Source organism: Mauremys reevesii, linkage group 17, assembly GCF_016161935.1.
Source record: "Mauremys reevesii isolate NIE-2019 linkage group 17, ASM1616193v1, whole genome shotgun sequence".
Taxonomy (NCBI): domain Eukaryota; kingdom Metazoa; phylum Chordata; order Testudines; family Geoemydidae; genus Mauremys; species Mauremys reevesii.
Genome location: NC_052639.1, coordinates 7,682,894 through 7,698,735, shown reverse-complemented (window position 1 = coordinate 7,698,735; position 15,842 = coordinate 7,682,894). Strand labels below are relative to the sequence as shown.

General features: G+C 49.9%; 4 non-coding genes across 4 annotated transcripts; 1 reads left to right on the top strand and 3 right to left on the bottom strand.

Annotated features, from left to right (window-relative positions):
- Positions 1-600: 600 nt before the first annotated feature.
- TRNAS-AGA lies at positions 601-682 on the top strand. Its single transcript has one exon. It is a non-coding gene; the product is annotated as a tRNA-Ser (tRNA).
- Positions 683-2,504: 1,822 nt separating this feature from the next.
- Positions 2,505-2,598, bottom strand: TRNAI-UAU. The gene is made up of 2 exons: positions 2,561-2,598; positions 2,505-2,540 (listed from the first exon to the last, which is right to left on the bottom strand). It is a non-coding gene; the product is annotated as a tRNA-Ile (tRNA).
- A 798-nt stretch (positions 2,599-3,396) lies between these two features.
- TRNAQ-UUG lies at positions 3,397-3,468 on the bottom strand. Its single transcript has one exon. It is a non-coding gene; the product is annotated as a tRNA-Gln (tRNA).
- Positions 3,469-13,179: 9,711 nt separating this feature from the next.
- Positions 13,180-13,273, bottom strand: TRNAI-UAU. The gene is made up of 2 exons: positions 13,236-13,273; positions 13,180-13,215 (listed from the first exon to the last, which is right to left on the bottom strand). It is a non-coding gene; the product is annotated as a tRNA-Ile (tRNA).
- Positions 13,274-15,842: the final 2,569 nt, after the last annotated feature.

Below are 15,842 nucleotides of genomic sequence, written 5' to 3'. Positions count from 1 at the left end.
AGCATTGGGCCACCATGTGGACGTTTCATTTCTGACCTCAGTTTCACACAGAGACAAATTTTCCTTTGCACAGATCCATGAACAGCAAAACCTCCCTGTGTCTCTGGTCTGAGCCAGGGCATTCGATTCCAGTGAACCCTTCTCTCCTGCAATGGCGATGGTCAGACAGAGGGGACGTGGCACCTGCATCCCTGCCAGGGAGATATTGGCTCAGCTCTTTCTTTCTGCTGCTGTTGTTAGTCCATGAAACATCAAGGGTGGAATGCAAGGCTGAGTTCACGCACCAGCCCTCAGTGCCCCAGAGAAATCCTGCCCCCTGCTATTGGAACAATGTGCTGGAGATTTGAATGGGAAAGGGACTGTCTGAATTGTCAGAGTGGGGAATGAACAACAATCTACAGCAATGTCGTTCACACAAACACACTCTCTTGCTGCTCCAGACGGAAGGGAAATGGGCAGGAATTCTCGCTGTTCACCCAAGGACAAACTTACACTGATGCGCAGCCGTGAGTGTGCTGGGGAAGCTGGTCTGAGCAAACAATTTGAAGTGACAATTCAGTGAGAACAAAATCATCGTGCAGTGAAACGGATGCATATCAAGTAGTTGTGGCCAAGTGGTTAAGGCGATGGACTAGAAATCCATTGGGGTCTCCCTGCGCAGGTTCGAATCCTGCCAACTATGCAAGCAATGTGCTGCTGTTGTTATTATTGCAGTCTTAGTGCCTGAGCATCCACAGTGCAAACTGGAGATAAATCTAATTTCACTCTGTCTACACTTAAAACGCTGCTGTGGCGCTGCTATAGCACTTTGGAGTAGACAGTGACTGGAGGGTTTTTCCCATCCCTCTAATAGCTGCATTGACAGAACAATTCTTCCTTTTCTTTAGCACTAACTAACCTGGGATTAGGTCACCTTAACTCTATGAGTTTGTGTGGGGAGTCACACCCTGGGAGACATCGCTTTGCCAGTTCAGTGCCCAGCGTACACCAGCCCTTAGATCCCTCTGGGTATTTCAAAGCAGGCACTGACCTGTGAGAGGAAAACATCAGCTCACAAACACAGAGACTGAATTTCCCACATTTAATCTCGCTGCACTTTCCAGAAAGTCACAACATTCAATTCATTCTTGCTAGGACAGAGAAAAAATAAGTGATACTAAGTTTTTGGCTTGGTTAAATAAAATTAAGTGTTTAATTAATATAGTAAAAATCTGTACTGATTCCTCTAACACCATAGCGTGAAATAGGAACAGAGACAAATCTTGTCAGTGACGACTAATTTCACAAATGATCTTCCCATTATTAATTTCCACATTGCCCCTATTGGAGGTCTGGGCATCTCCAGTGTCATTGCTCTGCGTTCACCTTCCCCTAGAATTGTTCTCGGACATTCGCTTTCCTCTGCAGCGTGGGGCACGGGTCACTTGCTGGAGGATTCCCTGCACCTTGAGGTCTTTAAGCCACAATTTGAGGACTTCAATAACTCAGACATAGGTTAGGGGTTTGTTACAGGAGTGGGTGAGTGAGATTCTGTGGCCTGCATTGTGCAGGAGGTCAGACTAGATGATCATAATGGTCCCTTCTGACCTTAAGTCTATGAATCTATGAATCTAGTCCCAAATTTGGAAAACTGTGCAGTTCAGAATGAGAATAGTGACACCGTCTCCTTCTTGCACCTACTCTACATTGCTCCACAGCAGCTTCTCCACCTGCAGAGTCACCCCAGCACTGCAGTGCAGCCGCCCAGGGTTCAGCAGGGGCCCCTGGCAAGGACAGTGGGTGCAGCTAACAGCCCAGTGTGCCTGGCCCTGAGGCAGCTGTAAAAAAGCAACCCACCCCCCCAGAAGTACAGAGACTGAATTCCTTAACTTTAACATCATGACCCCCTGTAGAAAGCCACACGTCAGTTGTATTTTCACAGGGAGATGCAAAAATCAAATGACCAATTTTTAAGTTGAGTAAATAAAGTTGAGGAGATAGTTATTAACCTCACAAAAATATACTAAAGATCCCTCAACATAACACCTGAAGGTGAAATATGAACAGAGACAAACCTTGTCAGCAAAGGCTCATTTCCCAAACGATCCTCAAAATGTGACTAATTCCCACCCCTCCTCCACAGGAGCTCTGTGCAGTGTCACTGGTCTGCAGGCAGCTTCCCATTAAATGCTGTTGTGGGACATTCCCAGACCTGGAAATGTACCAATGACAGAATTTGAAGCGCAAACCTGGCTCCCCGCACCAGGCGGGATTTGAGTGTTTTGTCCCTGTCACTTAGTCTTTATCAATAGTACAGACGCCAGGGGCAGGACTCCAGGCTCTGCTTGAGGGATCCTGGCACAGGGGCTGGTGGGGGAGAAAGGATGTTAGATTCTGACCTGGAGAGGAGGTAATAAGTGAAGGGGGCATTTTTTATTAGCCCCCTCCTGAGGGTCCCCAGGGCTGGAATTCTACATTCCACAGGCCAAATGAGGGGGTGACCCCACTTGGCTAATGAAAACCAGTGCTCTAGGTGAGGTTTGAACTCACAACCTCAGCATAGCTCCTCTCAGCACTGCCCTATAAGTACTGTGCGCTAACCAATTGCGCCACTGGAGCACCTGTTAATTAGGATTCTCTGAGACCCCTAGGTTGATACAGGCAAGGAGTGAACCCAAAACATTCTCAGTGGGGCTGAGAGCCGGTAGTGACAAGTGTTGGTACTTGGTGGTGTGGATTCTTCTTAAGGCTTCCAGGCACCATTTGACCCTTTTGTTTTTCCCTGTGTAATAACAGAGCTGGTTAAGACTCAATGGAGAGTCTTGCTGCAGACCAACAGATCTGAAATCACTGATAACCAGCTCTAAGCATTAGTCCTGCTTTGGGACAGGGTCTCTCATGCAAGAAACTGCCCAGTCTGCACTAGCAGTGAGGTTCCCTCACTAACAGCTGAAATCAGGGAGAGCTGTGTGAAGTGCAGGGACCCAGGGGTGTCTGAACAGGGGGGAACAACACCCCAGGTGCCCAGAGGAGGAGAGGTGTTGGGCTCCAGCCTGGGACTCTGCCTCCCTCCTGCCTAGCCCTGACTATGAAGCCTGGCCCTGGCACTCCTTCCTTTAAATGCCATATGGGCAAGAGGAAGTATGTGACAGCTGCAGGGACCAAAGTTATGGACATCAGGTGAAGCAGCGAGAAACAACCATATGATCAATCCACAGGAATCTCTAGCCAGACTGTTAAGTTCTAGGACCCCAACCTATAGCTGCCAGCCCATTGAACCAGCCAGACCAAAGACCTATCTCCAGTGGGCATCAGTCACCCAGCAGGAGGGAAAAATGTCACTTTAGTTGACCCTGAGAGAAGGTAACCAAACACATTGAGCTCCAGTGCTTTGTAGCAAAGCAACGTATCACCATGAGGTCCCACTGAGATTTGAACTCAGATTCCAGGATTCAAAGTCCTGAGTGCTGCCCATTACACCATGGGACCTGCTGCTGTTTCATTATCTAGACCCCTGTGACTCTTGGCTGGTTTGCACTCTGCACTTATTGCTTCCCACCATCAGCTTCCTCTCGCCGGACTCTCTCTCCTCCTCCAGTGACTGTGGTCCTGCACGACCAGATCCATGGGTCCTGCCCTGAGTCCCTGCATCCCCCTGCTTTGTCTCCATTCCCTGCAGGCTGCAAAAATGTCAGGGGAGGCCTCCCCTCCCTTCACTCGGTGCTCCCGCTCATATCAGCCAACTGCAGCCTCATCTCCTGGAACTCAGTCAGCTGTCGCTTGATCCGGTCGTACAGTCACAGGCTGACTGGCTCCCCTGCCTGGATGCTCTTGTGGAAATCCCACAGGTGACACTGCAGGACTTTGCACTATTGGTTTCTTTAATGTTGTGGTGTTTCCCCAGCCGCCGGAACAAAGCCGCCAACTCCTCCCTCACCAACTCCCACCAATCCCCCTGGTTACCATAGAACCCTCTGATGCTTTCCCGTTCTGCCAACACCGCCAGGCCTCACCCCCTGCTCCTTTATCTTGCAAGCTCTGGATGTTCAGCTTCCAATATCCTCTGCCCTGGGTCACGGAATTGCCCACATTGAGCACACGGTGAGAGCTGCGTGATCCGAACTGTCCATTGGCACCACCCTGCACTGGGCTGTCGACGTGCTCTCCTTCACGGAAATCCGGTCAGTGCGACTCCTGGCCTGTCCCCGCAGAAAGGTGTATCCCCTCTGCGGCTGGTGTGAGCTCGGGTCAGAGGAATAGGAGGTTACTGCCCACCCTCCACTGGTTCACTGTGCAGAAACATGTTCTCTAAGCCGACCTCGCTATAGACCTGCACCAGGTAGTGCTCATCGTAGAAGAGTTTCCTCTGACGGTCGGGAAAACAGGACCAGCAGTCCTCAGGCCGGTGCAACAATTGAAATCCCCCCCGACACCAAACACCGTGCGGTCTAGAAGAAGGGAGCCAGTTTCTTCATAGAACTTTCCTTTCATGCCTTAATTGGGGACCATACACACTAATATAGCAGTAACCAGTGCCATGGAGCACAAAGCCACCAATAATGCCCTCCCTGGTCGGAGCTCCACCACCTTCTGTACTCGCACCATGAATGTGAAGAACAAGACTCCAACCCCATCATTCTTCCCTGGCCTGGAGGACCAGAGAGATGGGCCCTTCCCCCAATCACCCTCTGCCCATCAAGCTACCCTAGAGTCGTTAATGTGCATTTCCTGAACACCCACCATGGCCAAGCCCAGCTGCTCCAAGACACTGAACATCAAGTGCCTCCTCCTGGGCCCCCAACTCCCTTCCACATGGCCACTTTCACACATGCCCCTCCCCTGGTACTGCCCTCCCTCAGCTGCACAGAAGAGTTTTCATCCTCTATACCTGCCTGTCACTGCCCAGCACCCCCTCTAGCACTCTCTTCCTGCCATATTGTGTCCACCAATAACTCACTTAGGAGAGACAGCTCCTGTCCCTCATTGTTAAATGTCAGGCCAGCCAATTAGGGGTGGAAGCCCACAGTATCTTTTCCTACTGCAGAGCCCAAGCTCAGGGACTCACCTTGGGTGCAGGGACCACTGTGCTTCCAGAAAACAAGCCACCCCTGGTCCGACATGAGCATCGCCTTAAGCTGGGTAAAGGCTTTCTGACACTCATCAGTCCACTTAACTGCATTCAGCTAGGTTTTCCTGGTCAGATCAGTTAGTGGGGCAGCGATTTGCCTGTAGTGTGGTACAAATCGCCTGTAATATCCGGCCAAACTTAAGAAGGATTGGACCTGTTTCTTTGACCGTGGGACAGGCCACTGTTGGATAGCTTCCACCTTGGCCTGTAGGGGGTTGATGGTTCCTTGACCCACCTGGTGTCCTAGGTAAGTCACTCTGTTTTGGCCTATTTGACACTTTTTGGCCTTAACAGTTAGTCCTGCCCGCCTGATGCGCTCAAAAACCATTTTCAAATGTTCTAGGTGTTGGGGCCATGAATCAGAAAAAATGGCCACATCATCGAGGTATACAACTGCACAGTCTCCCAATCCTGCTAGTAGACCATCCACCAGCCTTTGGAAGGTGGCAGGTGCATTCCGCAGTCCGAACAGAAGCACATTAAATTCATATACCCCTGCATGGGTGATGAAGGCAGATTTTTCCCTGGCGGGTTCATCTAGTGGTACCTGCCAGTATCCCTTGGTTAAATCAATGGTAGAGATGAACTGGGCACGTCCCAACTTTTCCAATAGCTCATCAGTGCGATAGTTGTCTGGACGAGTTACAGCATTTAGCTTACGGTAGTCCACGCAAAAGCGTACTTCCCCATCTGGTTTGGGAACTAGAACCACTGGAGATGCCCATGCACTGGTAGAAGGGCGGATGATACCCATCTCCAACATGTTGTCAATCTCCTGTTTAATAGCAACTTTGGCATGAGGTGACACCCGGTAGGGTGGGGTTCTAATCGGGTGAGCATTACCTGTGTCAATGGAGTGGCAGGTTTGCTCAGTCCATCCTGGGTTGGCTGAGAACAAGGTGTCAAAGTGAGTGCACAGCTCCTTGATTTGTTGCCGCTGTATACATTGCAGGGTTGTGGAGAGGGTCACCTCCTCCACACCACCATTTCTTTTACCTTCGTAGTAGACACCTTCAGGCCACTCGGTGTCATCTCCTTCCTGGACTGTAAACTGACAGACCTGTAATTCTCTGGGATAAAAGGGTTTTAGAGAGTTAACATGAAAAACTTTAGGCTTTAAAGAGGAATTTGGGAATGCTATGAGGTAGTTAACAGCTCCCAGGCGCTCCTGGACCATGTATGGTCCTTCCCAGGACGCTTCCATCTTATGGGCCTGTTGCGCCTTCAAGACCATGACCTGGTCTCCAACCTTGAAGGAACGCTCTCTGGTGTGTCTATCATACCAGACCTTTTGCTCCGCTTGAGCATCCTTTAAGCTCTCTCGAGCAAGGGCCCAAGAGTCTCGGAGGGTGTTTTGAAGGTTGCTTACAAAGTCCAGAATGTTAGTCCCTGGAGGGGGCGTAAACCCCTCCCATTGCTGCTTCACCAGCTGTAATGGCCCCTTAACCTCATGGCCATACACCAGCTCGAATGGTGAGAAACCTAAACTGGGATGTGGAACAGCCCTGTAGGCAAACAGCAACTGCTGTAACACTAGATCCCAATTTTTGGAATGTTCATGTACGAATTTACGGATCATGGCCCCCAAAGTTCCATTAATCCTTTCCACTAGGCCATTCGTTTGGTGATGGTACGGGGTGGCCACCAAGTGATGCACCCCATGAGTTTCCCACAGGTCTTTCATGGTCCCTGATAGGAAATTTGTTCCCGAATCCGTAAGAATTTCAGAGGGCCAACCCACCCTGGTAAAAATGTCAGTTAAGGCCTGGCACACAGTGTTAGCCCTGGTGTTGCCTAGAGCTACTGCTTCCGGCCATCTGGTAGCAAAGTCCACAAAAGTCAGTATGTACTGCTTTCTTCTGGGGGTCTTCTTTGGGAAAGGACCCATAATATCCACAGCTACTCGTTGAAATGGGACCTCCATTATGGGAAGTGGTTGGAGAGGGGCCTTGACCTGGTCTTGGGGTTTTCCTACTGTTTGGCATACCTTACAAGACCGGACGTAAGTGGCTACCGCCTTGCCCATCCCCTCCCAGTCAAAGGACCTTCCCAACCTGTCTTTGCTTCGCTTCACCCCAGAATGGCCACTAGGGTGATCATGGGCTAAGCTTAAGAGCTTTTCCAGGTACTTGGTCGGAACTAGCAACCGTTTTTGAGGATGCCAGCCCTCCTGGTGTCCACCAGAAAGAAATTCCTTGTATAAAAGTCCTTGGTCCACAACAAACCGGGATCGGTTAGTAGAGCTGAGAGGCGGTGGGTTGCTGCGTGCCGCCGCCCATGCTTTCTTGAGGCTGTCATCAGCTTCCTGTTCCATCTGGAACTGTTCCCTTGAGGCGGGAGACACCAGTTCCTCTGGGAGCGATGTAGGTGATGAGGTTGTTTCCGTTGACTGTGAACCGCTCTCTGCTGGTGTACAAGGTGTCATTTCAGGCTCTGGCTGAGCCTCTTGGGTAGGGTTGTCTGCTGCTTCTGCCAGTTTTGGCCCATTGTCGCCCTCCGGCGGTGGAGTTGTAAGCGCTGGCGTCGGTGCTGGCACTGGTACTGCCGCTGGTTGCTCTTCTAGTTCCGGTTCTGGGACTGGATGTACTATGGCTGCTATAGGTGTTGGTATGGGAGCCAGCTCCACCCTCTCTGGTAACACAGATGGGGTCTCGGTGGATGGCTCAGGAACAGGGATGGGTCTGGCAGCTCGTCTGGCTTGGCTGTGTGTAACCACTCCCTCTGTTTTTTGCTGTTCAACGTGTTGGGCCAAGTCGTTCCCCAGTAACATGGGAATCACATGGTTGTCATAGACAGCAAAAGTCCACTTCCCTGACCAGCCCTTGTATTGGACAGGTAAATGCACTGTAGGTAATGTTACAGGTTTTGACATGAAGGGGTGAATTGTCACTTTGGTTTTCTGGTTGATGAATTTGGGGTCCACGAAGGTTCGGTGGATAGCTGACACATGTGCTGCAGTGTCTCTCCATGTGATGATCTCCTTTCCGTCCACTCTCAAAGTTTCCCTATGTTCTAAGGGTATTTGAGATACATCTAGGTCTGGCTGTCCTTGGTGTGAAGGTGCAAGGAGTTGCACTCGGTTTAGGTTCTTTGGGCATTTGGCTTTGATATGCCCCAGTTCATTGCATTGAAAACATCGCCCACTTGATGGGTCACCGGTTTGTGTTGGTCTACTGGAGACTGGTGAGGTAGAAGAAGAGGTAGAGTGTGACTGTCCTTGGGTTGTAGGTGTGGGCTTAATTGGTCCGCGACGGTAGGGTTTAGTGTCGGTGTGTACCCTGTTGGATTCGCTCCCCTTGGCAGTAGCTTTCACGTTGTCTACCGATGCCATCCATCTGGCTCCAATCTCCCCTGCCTCAGTGATGGTTTACCATCTTGGTTTACCATCTTGTATGTAGCGTCTAATGTTCTCTGGAACACCATCTAGGAACTGTTACATCAATATCAGGAGGTGTAAGTCGTCTATGTCCTTAACCTTGGATCCTGTTATCCAGGACAGATAGTGTTTTTCAAGGTAAGCAGCGTGCTGTGGAAATGACATCTCTGGTTTCCATTTCTGGTCTCTGAACCGCTGACGGGCGTGATCAGGGGTGATGCCCATTCTGAGTCTGGCCTTGGTGAGGAATAGTTGAAAGTCGTTCATTTGGCCCCTAGGCATTTCAGCTGCCACCAGGGCTAATTGTCCTCAAAGCTGTGGCCTCAGCTCTACCATGTATTCTGTTTCAGGAAGACGGTATCCCAGACAGGCCCTTTCAAAGTTTTCTAAGAAGGCCTCAACATCCTCACCTGCCCTGTAGGCGGGAAATTTTCTCTGAGAAGGTTGATCAGTAGGTTGAAGAGGGGTTGGATTGGTTGGCTCCTGCTGCTTAGCCTTTGCCAATTCCAGGTCTTTGTCTTTTAACTCCATTTGTCTCTTGTAGTCAGCTTTTCTGGCTTGTAGTATCTGGAGATACTACATCTTGTGGTTAGCTTCTCTGGCTTGAAGTATCTCCAGCTCCCTCTGGTGGGTAGCTTCCTCCCTCTCCTTTTGTGCCTCAATTAATTGTATTTGCAATCTAGCAAGGTCCATTTGTTACTGTGTATCACTCATGTCTGTGCCCTTTGGTGCTGGCCACACCCCTATGCAGGCAGGGTATGTGCTGTTTTGCTTGCTTCAGTTGCTTGGGTTACAGTTTCTAACCCTGCCTCTCACTGACCAAACAAAGAGAATTCAGTCCTTTGTATAGCAAATTGTGGTTTGTGTAATGTTACTGTTTTGTACTGAGAAAGAGGGAAAGATTAAAAAAAAAATTTCTCTGTCTCCCTGTCCTTCTGAGCTGTGGCACTAATAAGCCCAGCTGACAGGCTGTTGCTACTAAGTACCTGTGAAAAAAAATCTAGTGAATCCTCTCAGGGATTTGTGTTCTCCTGCCTTTTGAGCATTTCAAAAGACCCAGGAGAAAAAAAAACCTGGCTGGAGGGTTTCTCTCTCCCTCCCCCAAACCTGTTTTTCCCGCTGGATGGGAATGTACTTTGTCGAGCACTTCCCCCCACGTTAGGAATCCTGAGTGATACCTGATATCACAAAGGAAGGACACACCTCTAGAGAATAGCTCTTTCCAGCCTAGCTCAGCTGAAAAAAAAAACTGCCTCAGAGTGCCTTTATCAATGGGTTCGAAACACCGCTTGCCACCATGTCAGAGTCTACCCTCACTTGAAACTGGGGGGTTTCAAAGTGAGGACCCGCATGTCTTCCCCCACCCCAAAATCCTAGGGTAGGTCTCCTTCAGGCTGCCACCACTCGGTCAATTACGTGGGCCGAGACACCCCTGTATTCCCCCTCCCACTCCCCTTTCCAGAGACGTTCCCTGGGGAAATACAGATCAACTCACAGGAGGGAAACGTCCCCCCTCCGTCTCTCCTAGCCACTGGAAAGATATACCTGATTCAAACTGCTTGAATCAAACCCAGGAGGAACTATCTCTTCCCCCTCCCTTCTCTGCCCGGAGATAAGCTGTCTCACCACTGAGAGAGAATGTCTTAGCCCCTCCCCCTATATCCACAGTAGAAGGGATTTAATCAAATCTTTATAGAAAGAATTTATTAAAAGAAAAACAAGAAAAGACAGAATCTCTATGAGTCCAAGCTGGACACTCATAGGGTATAACCTTGCTAGGTTCTGGAGAGAATCCTCTCTCTTTCTCAGTACAACCAGTACAGGCAGAATTAAGAATAATCAATAACAAACACACAGAATTGCAAACATAGGATTATTAGATAATGACACAAAGTATCTTTCTAATACTCACTATCTTGACTAGAAGAAATTAGTTCAGAAAGGTAGAAACTTGTAGACTTGATTAAAACATCTGGACTCTTGTAACTCAAAAGGACTAAGAACAACACACACACAAACAGAGGGAAAAAGTTCCCTCCTAGGAATTTCAAATTCTCTTCCCTGATTGGTCCTCAGGTCAGGTGCCCACCAGGTACTATGTTTTAACCCTTTACTAACTATTCATGACACAGGGCAATAAATTGAAACAAACCCCTGTTAAATCATTTCTCAGCCCGAGTCCTTCACCCACATTCCCTAGAGCATTGGGCCACCATGTGGACGTTTCATTTCTGACCTCAGTTTCACACAGAGACAAAATTTCCTTTGCACAGATCCATGAACAGCAAAACCTCCCTGTGTCTCTGGTCTGAGCCAGGGCATTCGATGCCAGTGAACCCTTCTCTCCTGCAATGGCGATGGTCAGACAGAGGGGACGTGGCACCTGCATCCCTGCCAGGGAGATATTGGCTCCGCTCTTTCTTTCTGCTGCTGTTGTTAGTCCATGAAACATCAAAGGTGGAATGCAAGGCTGAGTTCACGCGCCAGCCCTCTGAAAAATTTCAGTGCCGCAGAGAAATCCTGACCCCTGCTATTGGAATGATGTGCTGGAGATTTGACTAGGAAAGGGACTGTCTGAATTGTCAGAGTGGGGAATGAACAACAATCTACAGCAATGTCGTTCACACAAACACACTCTCATGCTGCTCCAGCCGGAAGGGAAATGGGCAGGAATTCTCGCTGTTCACCCAAGGACACACTTACACTGATGCGCAGCCGTGAGTGTGCTGGGGAAGCTGGTCTGAGCAAACAATTTGAAGTGACAATTCAGTGAGAACAAAATCATCATGCAGTGAAAGAGACACATGTCAAGTAGTTGTGGCCGAGTGGTTAAGGCGATGGACTAGAAATCCATTGGGGTCTCCCTGCGCAGGTTTGAATCCTGCTGCCTGCGCTGTTGTTGTTATTATTGTAGTCTTAGTGCCTGAGCATCCATAGTGCAAACTGGAGCCAGATCTACTTTCACTCTGTCTACACTTAAAACGCTGCTGTGGCACTGCTATAGCACTTTGGAGTAGACAGGGACTGAAGGGATTTCCCCATCCCTGTAATAGCTGCATAGACAGAACAATTCTTCCTTTTCTTTAGCACTATCTAACCCGGGCTTAGGTCACCTTAACTATATGGGTTTGTGGGGGGGTCACACCCTGGGAGACATCACTTTGCCAGTTCAGTGCCCAGCATACACCAGCCCTTAGATCCCTCTGGGTATTTCAATGCAGGCACTGACCTGTGAGAGGAAAACATCAGCTCACAAACACAGAGACTGAATTTCCCACATTTAATCTCGCTGCACTTTCCAGAAAGTCACAAAATTAATTCATTCTTGCTAGGACAGAGAAAAAATAAGTGATACTAAGTTTTTGGCTTGGTTAAATAAAATTAAGTGTTTAATTAATATAGTAAAAATCTGTACTGATTCCTCTAACTAACCCCATCGCGTGAAATAGGAACAGAGACAAATCTTGTCAGTGACGACTAATTTCACAAATGATCTTCCCATTATTAATTTCCACATTGCCCCTATTGGAGGTCTGGGCATCTCCAGTGTCATTGCTCTGCGTTCACCTTCCCCTAGAATTGTTCTCGGACATTTGACTTCCTCTGTGGCATGGGGCTCGGGACACTTGCTGGAAGATTCCCTGCACCTTGAGGTCTTTAAGCCACAATTTGAGGACTTCAATAACTCAGACATAGGTTAGGGGTTTGTTACAGGAGTGGGTGAGTGAGATTCTGTGGCCTGCATTGGGCAGGAGGTCAGACTAGATGATCATAATGGTCCCTTCTGACCTTAAGTCTATGAATCTAGTCCCAAATTTGGAAAACTGTGCAGTTCAGAATGTGAATAGTGACCCCGTCTCCTTCATGCACCTGCTCTACTTTGCTCCACAGCAGCTTCTCTACCTGCAGTCACCCCAGCACTGCAGTGCAGCCGCCCAGGATTCAGCAGGGGCCCCTGGCAAGGACAGTGGGTGCAGCTAACAGCCCAGTGTGCCTGGCCCTGAGGCAGCTGTAAAAAAGCAAAACTCCCCCCAGAAGTACAGAGACTGAATTCCTTAACTTTAACATCATGACCCCCTGTAGAAAGCCACACGTGTCAGTTGTATTTTCACAGGGAGATGCAAAAATCAAGTGACCAATTTTTAAGTTGAGTAAATAAAGTTGAGGAGATAGTTATTAACCTCACAAAAATATACTAAAGATCCCTCAACATAACACCTGAAAGTGAAATATGAACAGAGACAAACCTTGTCAGCAAAGGCTCATTTCCCAAACGATCCTCAAAATGTTACTAATTCCCACCCCTCCTCCGCAGGAGCTCTGTGCAGTGTAACTGTTCTGCAGGCAACTTCCCATTCAATGCTGTTGTGGGACATTCCCAGGCCTGGAAATGTACCAATGACAGAATTTGAAGAGCAAACCTGGCTCCCCGCACCAGGCGGGATTTGAGTGTTTTGTCCCTGTCACTTAGTCTGTGTCTATAGTACAGACGCCAGGGGCAGGACTCCAGGCTCTGCTTGAGGGATCCTGGCACAGGGGCTGTGGGGGAGAAAGGATGGTAGATTCTGACCTGGAGAGGAGGTAATAAGTGACGGGGACATTTTTTATTAGCCCCCTCCTGAGGGTCCGCAGGGCTTGAATTCTACATTCCACAGGCCAAATGAGGGGTTGACACTACTTGGTTAATGAAAACCAGTGCTCCAGGTGAGGTTTGAACTCACAACCTCAGCATAGCTCCTCTCAGCACTGCCCTATAAGTACTGTGCGCTAACCAAGTGTGCCACTGGAGCACCTGTTAATTAGGATTCTCTGAGACTCCTAGGTTGATACAGGCGACGGGTGACCCCAAAACATTCTCAGTGGAGCTGAGAGCAGGTAGCGACAAGTGTTGTACTCGGTGGGGTGGATTCTTCTTAAGGCTTCCAGGCACCATTTGACCCTTTTGTTCTTCCCTGTGTAATAACAGAGCTGGTTAAGACTCAATAGAGAGTCTTGCTGCAGACCAAAAGATCTGAAATCACTGATAACCAGCTCTAAGCATTAGTCCTGCTTTGGGACAGTGTCTCTCATGCAACAAACTGCCCAGTCTGCGCTAGCAGGGAGGCTCCCTCACTAACAGCTGAAATCAGGGAGAGCTGTGTGAAGTGCAGGGCCCCAGGGGTGCCTGAACAGGGGGGAACAACACCCCAGATGCCCAGAGGAGGAGAGGTGTGTTGGGCTCCAGCCTGGGACTCTGCCTCCCTCCTGCCTAGCCCTGACTGTGAAGCCTGCCCCTGGCCCTCCTTCCTTTAAATGCCATGTGGGCAAGAGGAAGAGTGTGGCAGCTGCAGGGACCAAAGTTGTGGACATCAGGTGAAGCAGCAAGAAACAACCATCCGGTCAACCCGCAGGAATCTCTAGCCAGACTGTTAAGTTCTAGGACCCCAACCTATAGCCACCAGCCCATTGAACCAGCCAGACCAGAGACCTATCTCCAGTGGGCATCAGTCACCCAGCGTGAGGGAAAAACATCTCACTCTAGTTCACCCTGAGAGAAGGTAGCCAAACACATTGAGGTCCAGGGCTTTGCAGCAAACTAACATATCTCGAAGAGGTCCCACTGAGATTTGAACTCAGATTCCAGGATTCAGAGTCTTGAGTGCTGCCCATTACACCATGGGACCTGCTGCTATTTCACTTTCTAGCCCACTGTGACTCTCAGCTGGCTGGTTTGCACTCTGCACTTATTGCTTCCCACCATCAGCTTCCTCTCGCAGGACTCACTCTCCTCCTCCAGCGACTATAGTCCTGCACTACCGGATCCGTGGGTCCTGTCCTGAGTCCCTGCATCCCCCTGCTTTGTCTCCATTCCCTGCAGGCTGCAAAAATGTCAGGGGAGGCCACCCCTCCCTTCACTCGATGCTCCCGCTCATATCAGCCAACTGCAGCCTCATCTCCTGGAACTCGGCCAGCTGTCGCTTGATCCGGTCGTACAGTCACACGCTGACTGGCTCCCCTGCCTGGATGCTCTTGTAGAAATCCCACAGGTGACACTGCAGGACTTTGCACTGTTGGGTTCTTTAATGTTGTGGTGTTTCCCCAGCCGCTGGAACAAAGCCGCCGACTCCCACCAATCCCCCTGGTTGCCACAGAACCCTCTGATGCTTTCCCGTTCTGCCAACACCACCAGGCCTCACCCCGTGCTCCTTTATCTTGCAAGCTCTGGATGTTCAGCTTCCAATATCCTCTGCCCTGGGTCCGGGAATTGCCCACTTTGAGCACACGGTGAGAGCTGCGTGATCCGAACAGTCCATTGGCACCACCCTGCACTGGGCTGTCGACGTGCTCTCCTTCATGTAAATCCGGTCAGTGCGACTCCTGGCCTGTCCCCACAGAAAGGTGTATCCCCTCTGCAGCTGGTGTGAGCTCGGGTCAGAGGAATAGGAGGCTACTGCCCACCCTCCACTGGTTCCACTGTGGAGAAACACGTCCTCTAAGCCAACCTCACTACAGACCTGCACCAGGTAGTGCTCATCATAGAAGAGTTTCCTCTGACGGTTGGGAAAACAGGATCAGCAGTCCTCAGGCTGGTGCAACAATTGAAATCCCCCCCGACACCAAACACCGTGCGGTCTAGAAGAAGGGAGCCAGTTCCTTCATAGAACTTTCCCTTCATGCCTTACTTGGGGACCATACACACTGATATAGCAGTAACCAGTGCCATGGAGCACAAAGCCCACCAGTAATGCCCTCCCTGGTTGGAGCCCCAGCCCCTTCTGTACTCGCACCGCGAATGTGAAGAACAAGACACCAACCCCATCATTCTTCCCTGGCCTGGAGGACCAGAGAGATGGGCCCTTCTTCCAATCACCCTCTGCCCATCAAGCTACCCTAGAGTTGTTAATGTGCATTTCCTGAACACCCACCATGGCCAAGTCCAGCTGCTCCAAGACACTGAACATCAAGTGCCTCCTCCTGGGCCCCCAACTCCCTTCCACAGGGCCACTTTCACACCTGCCCCTTCCCTGGTACTGCCCTCCCTCAGCTGCACAGAAGAGTTTTCATCCTCTATACCTGCCTGTCACTGCCCAGCACCCCCTCTAGCACTCTCTTCCTGCCATATTGGGTCCACCAATAACTCACTTAGGAGAGACAGCTCCTGTCCCTCATTGTTAAATGTCAGGCCAGCCAACTAGGAGCGGAAGCCCACAATATCTTTTCCTACTGCAGAGCCCAAGCTCAGGGACCCACCTTGGGTGCAGGGACCACTGTGTTCCCAGAAAACAAGCCACCCCTGTGCAAAGAGGGATGAAAGGGCCTGCCAAAGCCTGGGATTGAACCAGGGACCTTTAGATCTTCAGACTAACGCTCACCTAACTG